At 46.2% G+C, this 13,962-nt stretch overlaps 1 pseudogene across 1 annotated transcript in view; it reads right to left on the reverse strand.

Annotated features, from left to right (window-relative positions):
- Positions 1 to 4,784: 4,784 nt before the first annotated feature.
- The window catches only part of LOC308467633 (NALCN channel auxiliary factor 2 pseudogene), a 42,354-nt pseudogene continuing 33,176 nt past the window's right edge, over positions 4,785 to 13,962 (reverse strand). The window contains exons 2-3 of the transcript XR_013991566.1: positions 8,542 to 8,713; positions 4,785 to 5,392 (exon numbers count right to left, since the gene is read on the reverse strand). The product of XR_013991566.1 is annotated as an NALCN channel auxiliary factor 2 pseudogene (transcript). The remainder of the gene's footprint in view (positions 5,393 to 8,541; positions 8,714 to 13,962) is intronic.

Here is a 13,962-nt window from a genome sequence, read left to right on the forward strand (position 1 = left end):
AAATAAAAAAAAATCAGCATTGTAAAACAACATTTAACATGAATCCATTCAACATTTTAAAGACTAAATTAGAGTACTGCCAGCGCTGTTGGGGTGGCAGTGCGGTGTTTTTGGATTGAAGGGTACTGGAGTAAAGCCAGCCTGGACTTGGGGGCATGGCCTCATCCTTCTTGGAAGGCAAAATCATTCTGGCTTTGCGTTTCCAACCATCAAATGAACAGGCACAACTTCTGGAGGCCAAAACAGATGGGGGTTTAAAGGTGTTTTGGTATTGAATAAACAGGTTTAATAGAAAGTTGGGTTTCATAGAATTATAGAGTTGAAAGGGACTCCAAGGGCCATCTAGTCTAAACCTGTGGATTTTTTAAAAAAATTATATACTGTCCTCCATCGGAAAATCACAGGGCAGTTTACAGTATAAAAACAGAAAAAGACATAAGTCATAACAAACAAAACAATAAATCACTCCAGTTAAAAGGCCATGGATTGTTTTAATTAGCCAAAGGCCTGGAAGGAATGTTTTCACTTGGCACCTAAAGATATGTAATGAAGGCACCAGGAGAACCTCCCTGGGGAGAGCATTCCACAAATGCAATGCAGGAATCATAGTTAAAGCAGCCAAAAGATGGCCAATTGCACCCCTAACCTCACAGCTTGGTGTAAAAGACAAAAAATATCTCCAAAATATTTATGGGGAGAAATCTTTTTTTGCACTGTGCCTGAGCCTTGGGATATGATATCCCTGCCATCTTCATGAGACTATGAGGCAGGCACAGGTGGGTGGAGGTGCTTGATATCCTCCCCAGGAGGACCTCAAACTCTGGGAGCTACCACAGAGGATTCCCTCTCATCTCACAGAACTTCAGTTGTTGGATCTTCTTTTGGGGAAGCCTGTGGCAAACTGGCCTAAAGTGTTGTGGGACATCCTGTAGGCACCAGCAGTTCTTAAAGTCCACACTCTTCCTTCTATTGCTTACTGATGCCCCTTTAGGGGAGTGGTAATGAAAAACCTACTTTTGCATCCAGAGAGCCCCATGGGTCTAATCTCAGCATCTCAGATCAGACATAGGACCAAGCTATCTGAAGGACTCTATCCTCCCATATGAGCCTGCCCGGGCTCTGAGATTAGGTTGCCATATTTCAAAAGGTGAAAATCTGGACACGTAAGTTGTGGAGCTGTTTTTTGGGATGTATGGCAACCCTAGTCTGAAATCCCTCCTGTCTACTTAAGGCTGCCACCATTCAGCCTGGAACCAAACCTCTGCCTCTTGGGCCTTCTCGGCTGCTAAGCATGAAGGGCCGGGCTGTTAACAGGACGCCCTGCGAGAGGTGAACCACTGGGGATGGCCGATTTCTGCCTGGAAAGTGCTTCTGACTGTGGTATTCCGCATATGTCCAGGAAATTCCGGACATATGACAACCCTATCTGAGATCTTCTGGGGAGGCTGTTCCCTCTACTCCAGCATCCTCAAAGGCTTGCTTGGTGGGGACGTGGGACAGGGTGGTGGCTGCTCCCAGACAACATTAGAACTCCCTTCCCAAAGAAACCAGATTGGCTCCCCTCTTTACTGTCCTTCTGTCAGCAGGTAAAGACTGATATATTCCAACAGGCATTTGGGGACGGACTGGTTTTTTTGGTTTTTTTAAAGGAAAGGGCTTTCAATACTACTGTGCTGTTTTTATCTGTATTTTAATAGATTTGTGGTGTTTTAAATATTGTTTTAATTTTATTCAAGTTGAACTACTTTTTAACAATTATCTTTTATATGTTTTTAGCTTAATTTTATCTGTGTGATTTTGATCTGTGTAAGACACCTTGAGTCCCAACCTGAGAAAAAGGTGAGGTATAGATAAATAAACCAACAAACAAATAATAATCAGGGCTGGGGAAAGCTTTCTTTCTCTTGGGTCCCTGGAAAGTTTCTGCCCATCAGCATGGTCAATTCTGGGCTGGATGGACAGAGAGGCTCATCGTGTCTCTACAAGACCACAATGATCACCTTCCTCCTCCTGGAGCTGAGGGATTATCTGTGAGTCAGACGAGTTCCTTAAAAGAAACATGAACTGTGTACATGTGGAAAGGATCCAGGTGTCTTAGTAGACTGCAAAGTTAACGTGAGGCAACAGTGTGATGCAGCAGCAAAAAAGCCTAATGCAATCCTAGGCTGCATCAACAGATGTCTAGTGTTCAGATCAAGGGAAGTAATAGTCCTGCACTATTCTGTCTTGGTGAGACCACACCTAGAGTACTGTGTCCAGTTCTGGGTGTCATAATTTAAGGCTATTGACAAGCTGGAACGTGTGCCGAGGAGAGAGACCAAGATGATGAGGGGTCTGGAAACCAAGCCTTATGAGGAACAGTTGAGGGAGTTTGGGATGTTTACAATGGAGAAGAGGAGGCTGAGAGGTGATATGGTAGCCATCTTCAAATATCTGAAGGGGTGTCCTATGGAAGTTGGAGCAAGCTTGTCTTCTGCTGCTCCAGAGGAGAGGACCCGACTCAATGGATTCAAATTGCAAGAAAGGAGATATTAGGAAAAGGTTTCTCATAGTAAGAGCTGTTCAGCAGTGGAATGGACTCCCTTGGAAGGTGTTGGACTCTCATTTATTGCAGGTTTTTAAACAGAGACCAAACAGTTGTCTGTCAATGATTATTTAGCTGTGATTCCTGCATTGCAGGGGGTCAGACCTTGGGAGTCACTTCCAACTCTACAGTTCTATGATTTCTAAGATTCATCTGTGTCTCCCAGCAACACTCAGGTGATATACATAAAAGAGAGCCTTTGGAATATCCCCAGTGGGCTAGGGAGAAAATTAGGATGGCTATGCAATCTTATAAACTGACATGGGCAAGGATAGGAAACTGTTTAGGGCAGTGGTTTTCAACCAGTGTGCCATGGCACTATGGGGTGCCTTGAATGATGGTCAGGGGTGCTGTGGGCAACACTGGCCTCCATCTCTCTTTCCTTCCTTCCTTCTCTGATGCCCTCTCGCATCTCTGCCTCCCCAAGTCTTTCGCAGGTATTTGCTGCAACAGCTCTGGCTACAAGCTCCGCAGGCAAATGGTGCCTCTGGGGCTGGCCAGGGGGTGCTGGGTGCCAGGAGCTGAGGTGGCCTCAGAGTAAGCAAGCAAGCAGGTGAGGAAGCCCAGCCAGCCAGTTTGCCAGCACTTGTTGTTGGGAATGAACAGACAAGTGGGAGGCCAGGCAGGCAGGTGCTGCACTGGCCTTCCTTGTGCTTGATGTGTGCAAGATCTGCCTGGGAGCTTAGTGTCCAGTGCTGAAGGGGAGCCTTTTCACCATGCAGGCCTGGCAGTGCCCACTGCTGTCACTGCTGCCTCCCAAGGTAAGGTGCTTGTCTCACATTCACTTTTGCCAGTCTCCACTAGGCCACTAAGACTGGGGGCATCCTCTTCCCAGGCCCCTGTGGGGCAGTGTGAGTAGGAATCTCTCTTTGGGGCAGAGGGGGCAGCTCAGAGACCAGGGCAGTGGCAGCAGCAGCCCGGAGGACTCCCAAGGAGATGGGGGAGGAGAGGAGGCTGAGGGAACATCCCCCAGGGGAGGGTGTTTCAAAAAGGGTGAGAGGCTGCCAGTTCTGCAGGCAAGGGGTGACATAGATGGGCTCCTGAGCCCCACAGGGGTGCCACAGAAAGTATGCAGTTAGTCAAGGGAGTCGTGAACTCAGAGAGGTTGAAAACCTTTGGTTTAGGGGACCAGTGCTAATAAAAATATATTTTAAAAATGGGGAAATTCAAATAACAAGGAGAAACTCCAGGTTCAGAAAGGTAAGTACATCTCTTTCTGGACTGAACAAGCCCAGACACTAAAGGTCCCCCCCCCCCAGCTGCAGCTCTGCCAATGAAACTCTTCTTTTGAAGCTGAGTTATGAGGAAATTCCCAATTATGGCCAAAGCAATTCAAAATATTGGAGTGTTAACCAGGGACAGGACCTCGGGGTGGGGCAGGGAAGAGGGAGGAGCAGGAGTGGACCTGCTGTTCGTGGCATGTCCCAGAGGACAAGGATGATGCAGGTGTGTCCTCAGCTTAAGCCCTTCAAGGAGCAAGAGAATACAACTTGCAAAATCATAAATTGTAGAGTTGGAAAGGACCCAAAGGGTCATGTAGCCCAACACTCTGCAATGCTGAAGGACCAACCAATGACAGATGTTCAACCAAGAGCACACAAAGGCTGCTCAGGAGTTAGTGACTGATGGAGGAGCCTTGAACTTGGGTGGGTGGGCGGCGGAAGGAGGTCATCACACCATCATGATTATAGTTTTGGGCTGGGCTGAGAAGATGATAGGGGGGCGGGGAATCCGTAACAGATCTCTGTCAAGCCATTTCTGTTGCCTCTAGTGCAAGTAACTTGGTATGGGGTAGAGACCCCTGTGGCCCTATAAACGAGGCACATGGGGGGGGGGGAGAAGAAGCAGCCCTCAATGGAGCTGGGGTGTTTGTGTTTGCCTTTCCTCAGAAGACAGTTCTCTTAGAGCTGCTCCTGTGGGCTTTCCCTCTGCCTCTGAGCTGTTTTGAGGCCAAAGGCCATCAGGCTGAGGCCTGCTGCTAACCGAACCATTTTCTCAAGAGGCCCGGCCTGAGGCCTGCTGCCAACTGAAGCCTTCACCAGAGCCTTAGAGCCTGAGGCCTGCTGGTGACTGAACCATTTTTAACTGAAGCCTGATGCTGATTTAAACTTTTTCTTCAGAGTCCCAGCCTGAAGTATGCTGTTGAATGATTCCTTCCCCAGAAGCTGTTCCCACAGCCTCACATGCTTCAGAGACTCTCTCATCGCAGGGCAGTCCCTGTGATGAGGTGCTCTGGGGGGTGGGAGGGGGGTCTGCATGGGGGTGGGTCTGTGTGCATCACCCCCAATCCTGTGTCACCTCCTGCCACTGGAGGAAGAGCATTTATGCACCCAGCCCCTTTCCCCCCACTGGTGAAAAAGAGCTGGCAGTTGCCTTTTCCTTGCATTGCAAATGAGGGTCCCCCGTCCCTTGTGAGGGTCTCGTCCATGGCAGGGAGGGCCCCCAGGCTCAGCCCCGTGCTGCTGGGCACGCTTGAGAAGGACACCATGGTGTGGAGGAGCATTAGAACCAGGACGCAGAACCGGATCTTGCCGCTGCTGAGGTGGGAGCCCGCAGACACAGGCAGCAGGGATGGATGGTGCTGGTGCTGGTACTGGGTGTGGTGGTAGTAGAGGTTGTAGTGCTGCTGCCGCTGCTGGTGAACGTGGTGGTGGTGATGGGGGATGTCACGGAGTTGGTCATGGAATGACTCTGACTCGATGGATTTGGCTGATGTATTGCAGCTGTCGTCTGGGTGGTGGTTGCATGAGTCCCACAGCATGTCGCAGCACTTGGCTTCCTGTTCAGGCAGATTGCTCTCCAGCAACCCTGGCAAAAGGACAACAAGAAAGGAGGAGGTGGGGGGGGGGGAGAAGTGGTGTCAGGTCTGCTAAGTGCTACCTTCAGGAGAGTTCACTGATTTACAAGAAACCAGGGTAGAATTAGAATCCGCTAATGGGCAGGAAAAAGGAAGAAGGAAGCAACCAGAGGGAATGATTGGTGGCTTCTGTTGTTTCTATACTAATGCACAGAGCATGGGAAATCAACAAGATGAACTTGCACTCTTAATCAAAATTGTAGAGTTGGAAGGTCCTCTGGATCATTTAGTCAAACCCCCTACAACGCACAAATCACAGCTAAGAAATCCCTGAAAGGTGGTCATTCAACTTCTGTTGAAAAACCTCCAAGGAACGAGAGTCCACCTCTGTGATCAAATCACAGAGAGCAGATGACTTATTTTGGACCAACCTGGCACTAGCTACCAGCAGCAGCAGCAGCAGCAGAGCCCAGGGTTGGCTGACGTGGTTTCCTCATATTCTGAAAATCAAGAGACAGACCAGAAAAGGGTTGGCATGTACCAGAACACTAGGAGGTGCTGGATACACACAAATAGCTTCCCCATCCCTTCTAAGGGCATGCTGTTATGGGGCAGAGGACCTTCAACTAGGCAGGCCTAGTTGAACCTACTGAACTGAATCATGGACACCAAGACAAATAACTGGTCTCCATTATTTACACAGTTTTTGGAGTTTGCCACTGGTCTATTTGTAGGCCTTAAATGTTATTGGGAGAAGGAGATAAATGTTCAAATAGAGAAATCTGAAAGGAAATCACTGTGGTCATATAAGCCATATAAACTGATTCCATCATATGTGAGAGAACATTCCCTCAAAGATCTCCATAGATGGCATAACACACCTATGAAGATGTCCCATATTACATCAGTCAGCACATGACTGCTGGTGCGACTGTGGGTTTCAAGGGACATGTCAGGGAACTGCCATCAGTGTCCGAGGGAGAGAGCAAGCTCCAAAGGGATCCCAGCGAGCGTCCCGGGAGTGGGAGAGGCAGCCCGTCTTCTGGGGAGGAGAATCAACGTAGCTCCAGTGGTGAAGGGGGGCAGATGGGGGAATCGGCGAGGCGGTCCCATGACTCCTTGCCGGGGACCAGCGGGGAGATGAAGGGTCCTCCGCTGCCTACGCCCTCCTTGCGCAGAAGGCTTCCGCGCAGGGAAAGTAGGAGGAGACTTGGCATCAAAGAGCTTCTTTGCTAGAAGAAGTTTAAGAAACGCCCACTGACGGATTCTGCCAGCGATTGAGACAGTCACAGGCGAGTGGCTGCCCGGACAGGAAAGGTTCACTCAGGCAACCCAGCCAGAGGTTGGGACAAGCTTACGCACGAGCAACCCCTAGAACCATTACAGGACATTCCTCCATCTTTGGTGGAAATGTCCTCGCATTTCATTAATTCTGATCCCAAGTATATCAAGGAATACCTAAAATAAGTAAATCACCTGTTCAGGCTTCCCCACAACTATAATTATTGAATATGTTGATGAACAACACGAAAACCTGTCACTCCAGAGCTTTTGACACTGTTGTTAGCTGCAGCTAGAATAATAGAAACAGAGAACTGTAAAGTTCTAAGGGACTCCAAGGGTCATCTAGTCCGACTCCTTACACTGCTAGGATTTCAAGAGCCCAGCAATTGAAAACTTTAAAAATCTGCATTTGGCTGTATCATAGAATCATAGAGTTGGAAGGGATCCAAGGGTCATCTAGTCCAACCCCCTGCAATGCAGGAAACTCAGCTAAAGCATTCAAGACAGATGGCCATCCAACCTCTGCTTAAAAACCTCCAAGGAAGGAGAGTCCACAACCTCTCGAGGGAGACTGTTCCACTGTCAAACAGCCGGGTCTTAGAAATCAGAGCTTCCTTTCCTAAGTGCTCACAGACCAACTGCTGAAGTATTTATTCTATGACCTTTCCCGGATGTCTTGATTTATATTGCTGTGTCTCACCATTTCTTCCTCTTACAATTTACAGTATTTATTGTTTGATTCCTCTGGATATGAGACAATTTAATACCCTGCTATAGCACTTTTGGGTTGTTAATTATGTTAATAAAACATTTTGGGTTGTCTCTTGGGCAGGGGCGTAGGGCGTAGGCGCACCAGGTGCCATCATGGGGGGGGGGGTGACAAATGATCAAGGAACAATTACTGCCCTACTAGGGCAGTTCATAAAAAAACTTTTTTTGGAAAATGCCTGCTCCGAAGGTCTTATCTTACTACACTAGGGATTATATAGCTAATTTATAAAATTTCATGCATATCAGTTAATATCTTGACCCTCCTCCACGAAAATAGCTGTTTACTTGGCCGTTTTCCTATGTCGTGAAGCCTGAAATTTCAATTCAGTGGAGCAGGGTCAAGATATTAACTGATATGCATGAAATTTCAGATATAGCTATATAATCCCTAGTTTAGTAAAATAAGACCTTTGGAGCAGAATTTTTTTTTTAAAAAAAGTTTTTTATGAACCACCCTACTGCCGTACCCTCCGCTGGGCTTCCCGGGTCATGGAAAGTCAGCCTACGTGAAGAAAATGAGACTAGGCCCAGTAGATTAGGCCTTGCCTTACCTTTGCCTCGCCCCCTGCATGCAGCCAATTTTTCTTGATTTTACTGCTGTGGTATTTTTTTGTTTTTTGTTTTGGTAAACCACTTTGCAGGTTTTTAAAAATAGATTTTATTAAATAAATAAACAATAAATATAAATAAAATAACACAAGCCAAAACACAATCCATCCTGTAGATTTAAGTATCTGCCCATAGTTGCCTACTTGTTATCTGAGGCCCAGAATCCACATTCCTTTGTAAGAAAATATGAAATAATGTAAAACCATTTTTGCAGGCAAAAAAAAAAATCAATGGGGGGGGGTGACAAGAAATTTTCCACACCGGGTACCACCTGACCTTCCTACGCCTCTGCTTTTGGGGTACATCCCCTATCTTTGTAAGTGGTAAGAGCTGTTCGACAGTAAAACATACCACCTCAGAAGGTGGTAGACTCTCCATCATTGGAGGTTTTTAAACAGACTTTGGATGGATGCTTTAGTTGAGATTCCTGCATTGCAGTGGGTTGGACTAGATGACCCTTGGGTGTCTCTTCCAACTCTACAATTCTAAGCCTTACCTGTGCAGATGAAGCCAGGCAGTCCTCCATAGATCAGTTCGTCGTTGTCAGGCAAGACGAAGGGACACCTTGTTTGTACCTCCAGGCAGTATTGCTTGCATGGGATCCGGTGCTGGCACTGCAGTTGGGTCACATTGAAGTACTCAGAGCACAGCCAAGCCTTGTAGACAGCCTGCAAGAAGGGAGGAGGAAGGAGAGGGTGTCAGGTAACAGGGATCCATGTGAACTCAACAGGGAACAGACTTGCATGCTGTCAAGGTAGGAATAGAGAGAAATGCTGTACAACAGTGATTTTCAACTGTTGAGCAGTGGCTCCTTGGAGAGTCTTGAAGGATTGTCAGGAGAGCCGCGGGCAGCCCTGGCCTCCCCTCCTCTCTCCTGCTTGCCCAGCGAGCAGCTCAGAAGAGTAAGCAAGCTGGCAGGCAGGTGGTGTGAGTGGTGCCACTTCCCTGGGCCAAGTACTGCCTGTTTCTCAACAATAAGTGTGCCGCTGCCTGCTCCCTCTCCTTTCCCTTCACTTCCTTCTCCTCCCCCCTCCCTTCTACCAGCAGGCAGTAGAAGCCACAGCAGCCATGAACCCACCACTAACCCACATGACTCCCCCCTGAAGAGCCATTATGGAACATCAAGCTTTTTGTCTTTTTCAATGGCGCCCTGGAAGCACCAGTCCTGTTGCATCTGCCTATTGAACCAATGCCCCCTTTCCTCTGCCACATTGCAGACACCCTCCTCCACCGCCCCTGCTATTTCTTTTTTGCACTTGTTTCCTCACTTAGCTCTCCCTGGCCATCCACACTAACAGGGGCCCTTCCCTGTTTTCCTCAGGGTCTCTCTGGCACTAGGGTGCCTGGGAACCAGTGGTCAACTCTGGGGCTGCTTTTCCTTGCCTGTTGAACCACCTGGGCTCCCCTCCTTAGTTCCCTACAGCTTTGCAAAGACTAAATTGGGGGATGCAGCTATAATTTTGTTTTTTCAGCATTCCTGAGACTGTAATCCCACAGTTGTTTTTTGTTGTAAGCACTTTAGGCTTTACATCCACACCCACGCCTACCCACCTCCACTTTTCTTTTTCCACATCTCAGGATCCATTTCATTTCCCATCCTCATAGTACGGTGGTTTTCAACCAATGTGCTACAGCACCCTGGGGCACTTTGAATGATTTTGGGGGAAGCCATGGGCAGCACTGGCCTCCGACCCTCCTTCGCCTCTCCCTCCTCCTAATAGATTGAACTGTGTAGATTAGATTAATAGAAGAGGCCACATGTGGTGGAAGAGAGGGCTGCGTCACCTCCAAAGCATGCCTGACAGGAAATGTAGTTCCTGAGTCCAGCCTCTGCCTCAGAGGGAACAGCACTGCCCACAAACAGGCTGAAGGCGAGCCACAGAAAGAATGCCGTTGGTCAAGGGAGTCGTGGACTCAGAAAGGTTAAAAACCTCTGTTGTATGGAATAAATAAAAAACCAACACCCCTGGAATTTGATTTGGCATAAACCTAAGAAGAGCCTGCTGAATCAGGCCGATTGCCCATCTAGTCCAGCATCCTGTTCTCACAGTGGTCAACCAGATACCCATTAGGAGAAGCTCACAAGCAGGACCTGATCACAAGAGCACTCTCCCTTTCTGCTGTTTCCAGCAACTGGTATTCAGAAGCATTTCTGCCTGCAACCATGGAGGCAGAGCACAGCCACCATGGCTAGCAGCCTCAACAAACAATTCCTCAACAAACAGGGTCCCAATAAAAAAAAAATTCTCTAAGTTTCTGTTCTGTTGGTACCTTGGATTGGTCTAGATGACCTTTGGGGTCCCTTCCAACTCTACAATTCTATGATTTTAACACTGTTAACATCTTCGCTGGAGATACAGAACAGCCAGTGGTGCTGGGATGTGGCATATATTCTGGATGTGTCCCCAAATTAGAAAATTCTGGGAAGGTATAGCAATGGAAATTGAAGGAATAACTGACTATAGTTTATCCAAGGATCCTCTAATTTTACTATTAGAATACGTTAAAGAAACTGTACTAATAGAGGACAGCAAATTAATGCAACACCTCTTAACTGCTACCAAAATTATTATTTGTCAAAATCAGACTGGGGTGGAATGAGAACACCATCCAGGAATGGATAACTAAAATTTGGAATGCCCATGGGATTACTGTGCTTGATTGGCCAGCAAACTCACCTGACCTGAACCCCATAGAGAATCTATGGAGCATTGCCAAGAGAAAGATGAGAGACATGAGACTGAGCAATGCAGAAGAGCTGAAGGCTGCTATTGAAGCATCCTGGTCTTCCATAACACCTCAGAAGTGCCACAGGCTGATAGCATCCATGCCACGCCACATTGAGGCAGTAATTGATGCAAAAGGGGCCCAAACCAAGCACTGAGTACATATGCATGCTTCTACTTCTCAGAGGTCCAATATGGCTCTATTTGCAGTCCTTGTTTTGCTGATTTCATTTAATATTCTAATTTTCTGAGATTGTTAATTTGGGGTTTTCATCACAATTATAACAATTATAACAAATATAACAATTATAACAAATAAAGGCTTGACATATCTCGCTTTCTCGCTTTGCATGTCATGAGTCTATCTCATATATTAGTTTCACCTTTTAAGTTGAATTACTGAAATAAATGAACTTTTCCACGATATTCTAATTTATCGAGTTTCACCTGTACTGCACATGATTAAGCTTGCATATATGGTGAGAACCAGAGAGGACAGACAGCAAGGTAATAATAATAATAATTTATTATTTATACCCCGCCCATCTGGCTGGGTTTCCCCAGCCACTCTGGGCGGCTTCCAAAAGAATATTAAAAGGACTTCCGGTTTGACTCGCGGACAGCGAGGAAGCACGGAAAACCTCGTTGGGGTTTTCCAGGGCAACACGGGGGCTTGGGGGAGTCGCAAGGGCACTGCGCACCCCAAAAATCTCAAGGGGGGGACCCTTGAGGGACAGGCTACCCAGCAGCGGAGGAGTGGTTTCGCTGTCTTTTCGGGTTTTTTTTTCTTTGAAAGAACTCGAGGACGACGAGACTGCGAACGCAAGCGGGAAAGCACCGACCCTGTGTTGAGATGCCCTCAGCTTCCCCTGAGAAGCGCGATGAATCTCCAGAAACATAAGAATGAAATCCTTGGCGAAAGTGGAATATTTTTATCCTAAAATCTTGAAGATCGTACCAAGTGAATTTCGGATGTTTAAAGATTGAAAGCAGGGAATTCATCCCGATTGAGGGGAAAATGGCGCAGGAAACAAAGTCGCAAGAATAAGAAAGGAAGTGACTGATTGCCTATCTGAGTGAGTACAAAACAAAAAGTCCACGGCAACTTTTTTGCTGCGGCAGACAGACTTATAAAATACAAAGTAACTAATAAGGAACTGACTAGAGACTTTGAATACCTTTAGCGCTGGGAAGACAAAAGGTAAAAAGTAACCGCGCTCATTTATCTCAATAGAGTGATAGTCAAGAAGACCCCGAAAAGATTTGAGAAGGCTTTAAGGAGAAGGGAAACGAATGAATGCATGAAAACTTACGCTCCTTTTTTTTTTTCCTTGGGTGATTTAAAGAGATTCCACTCAGAAGGGGGAGGTAAAAGAACATTAAAGGACTTTAAAGAGATAATGGAAGGAGGTGTATAAAGAATCACTAAAGTTAAGTTCAGCTCTAACTCGTCATCCCCTCCTCGCCATATTAAGATCAGCTCTAACTCTTCACCTCCTCCTCACCATATTAAGTGAACGAGTGATTACCCTTCCACCTTCTCCTATATTAGGTTGTATTCGAAACTCCTGCTAATTTTTTTTTTCTTCCTTGAACAATATTAAGGACTTGGGGAACTCTGCGGACACTTACTTTCCTCTTGGAGGGACTCCCTAAACCTTTTTATTTTTACAATCACTGAAGCGGCAGGGGATTGGCTCTGCAGGAGGATATCTGAAATGGACTGAGCTGGAAAGTGATGGAAGAATCTAGACTCTGACCTCAGTGGTCAAGACTGGAAATTACACCTACTCTCCCTGCTCCATGCTATTTCATATTGAACTCACCTCTTTCATTACAATTTAAATTCCCATTCCCAAACTAAATTACATTTGATTTCGCAAAGTTGAATGATCTCTGTGAGGAGATTTCACCCCTCCCATATCCAAGAATCTCCTGAGGAGTCTGCTGATTCTCCAGAGAGGAGGAGGTGTGTTCTGCTCTCTACTTATTCTGCTCCAGCACCGAGTCAGTCAGTCAGTCAGTCAGTGTCGGAGAGAGAGAGAGAGACTGAGTGTTAGAGATCGTGTGTAGAGATAAGGTTGCTGCTAAGAGCAGCTGCAGACACTCAGTGCAGTGCAGCATTTATTTATGCTTAGACCTATTAAGCTCTGTATATAGTTTGTATAGTTTTAGTTATAGAATAAAGAAGATATTCTACAGAGCTGCTCTCCGAGTTGTTTATATACTCTGCTAGACTCTGCTGTACTCTGCTGTGCGACGACTGTCTTCTTGTTGGAGTGAATCCGGTGCTCACAACTCTAAGCTGTGAGTCCACAGCACTTTGACCTGTTCCTGTGCAGAAGGTGGTCTCTGGAAGTGCTACCCAGCTCGCCTAGCCCAGTCGGGGCTGAAGTGGATGAGTCCACTTGGTGGCACTGGCTCAAAGGTGATGCTGACACTCTGGATCTATTTAATGACTTTCGACATTGAGGTCATTTGGTCAATTTGACATCTAAGTGAAACAAATCACGACTCTGTATTTTGAGGGTTTTTTTCTCTTTTCTTTTTTTTGGGGGGGGGACTTTGACGTGACAACAATCGTGGAAGACATTATACCTAAGTTGGATTAAGCTGACAAGTGGCGGAAGACACCGGAACTGATTAGAACTGATTAGGACCAATTAGGACTATCTGAAAATTATGCTTTGTTTATAAGAAAATTGTTTCTCCGTACTCCCTGCTCTTTTCGATCTCTCAGAAAAAATTATGCAAATAGGATTACTTTTCAATTAGGCTTAAATTATTTGGACTCTATTAGGGAAAAAAACCAAGCATTATTAGAGGACTACGTTTGGGGCTCTTGTGGGAAAGATCTTTAATTTAAAACTTAAAGTTTCTAATTCTGTGAGTTCGGAGTAAATTACAATTACTATACAAGGAGATTTAAGGTAATAGACATCTCATCCTTAGTAGATATATTTCGGACTCAGAGAGGAAATTATGGAATAATCTGTAGCTGTGTTTATATGATCTTTATTATCTGGATTGGACTGTGTCCCGTTTATATTTTTGGTAACAGAGGTACCACTTGGGTCTGAAATCTTGGGAGGAAGATATTCGGAGGTACAGGATTTAGATAGAGCAAGAGAGAGAGATTGTACGCCCTCTAAGGGAGAGATTAATGCAATAAAATTGAAAATTTGGGAAAA

Source organism: Podarcis pityusensis (genome assembly GCF_964106645.2).
Source record: "Podarcis pityusensis genome assembly, chromosome: W".
NCBI classification, from domain to species: domain Eukaryota; kingdom Metazoa; phylum Chordata; class Lepidosauria; order Squamata; family Lacertidae; genus Podarcis; species Podarcis pityusensis.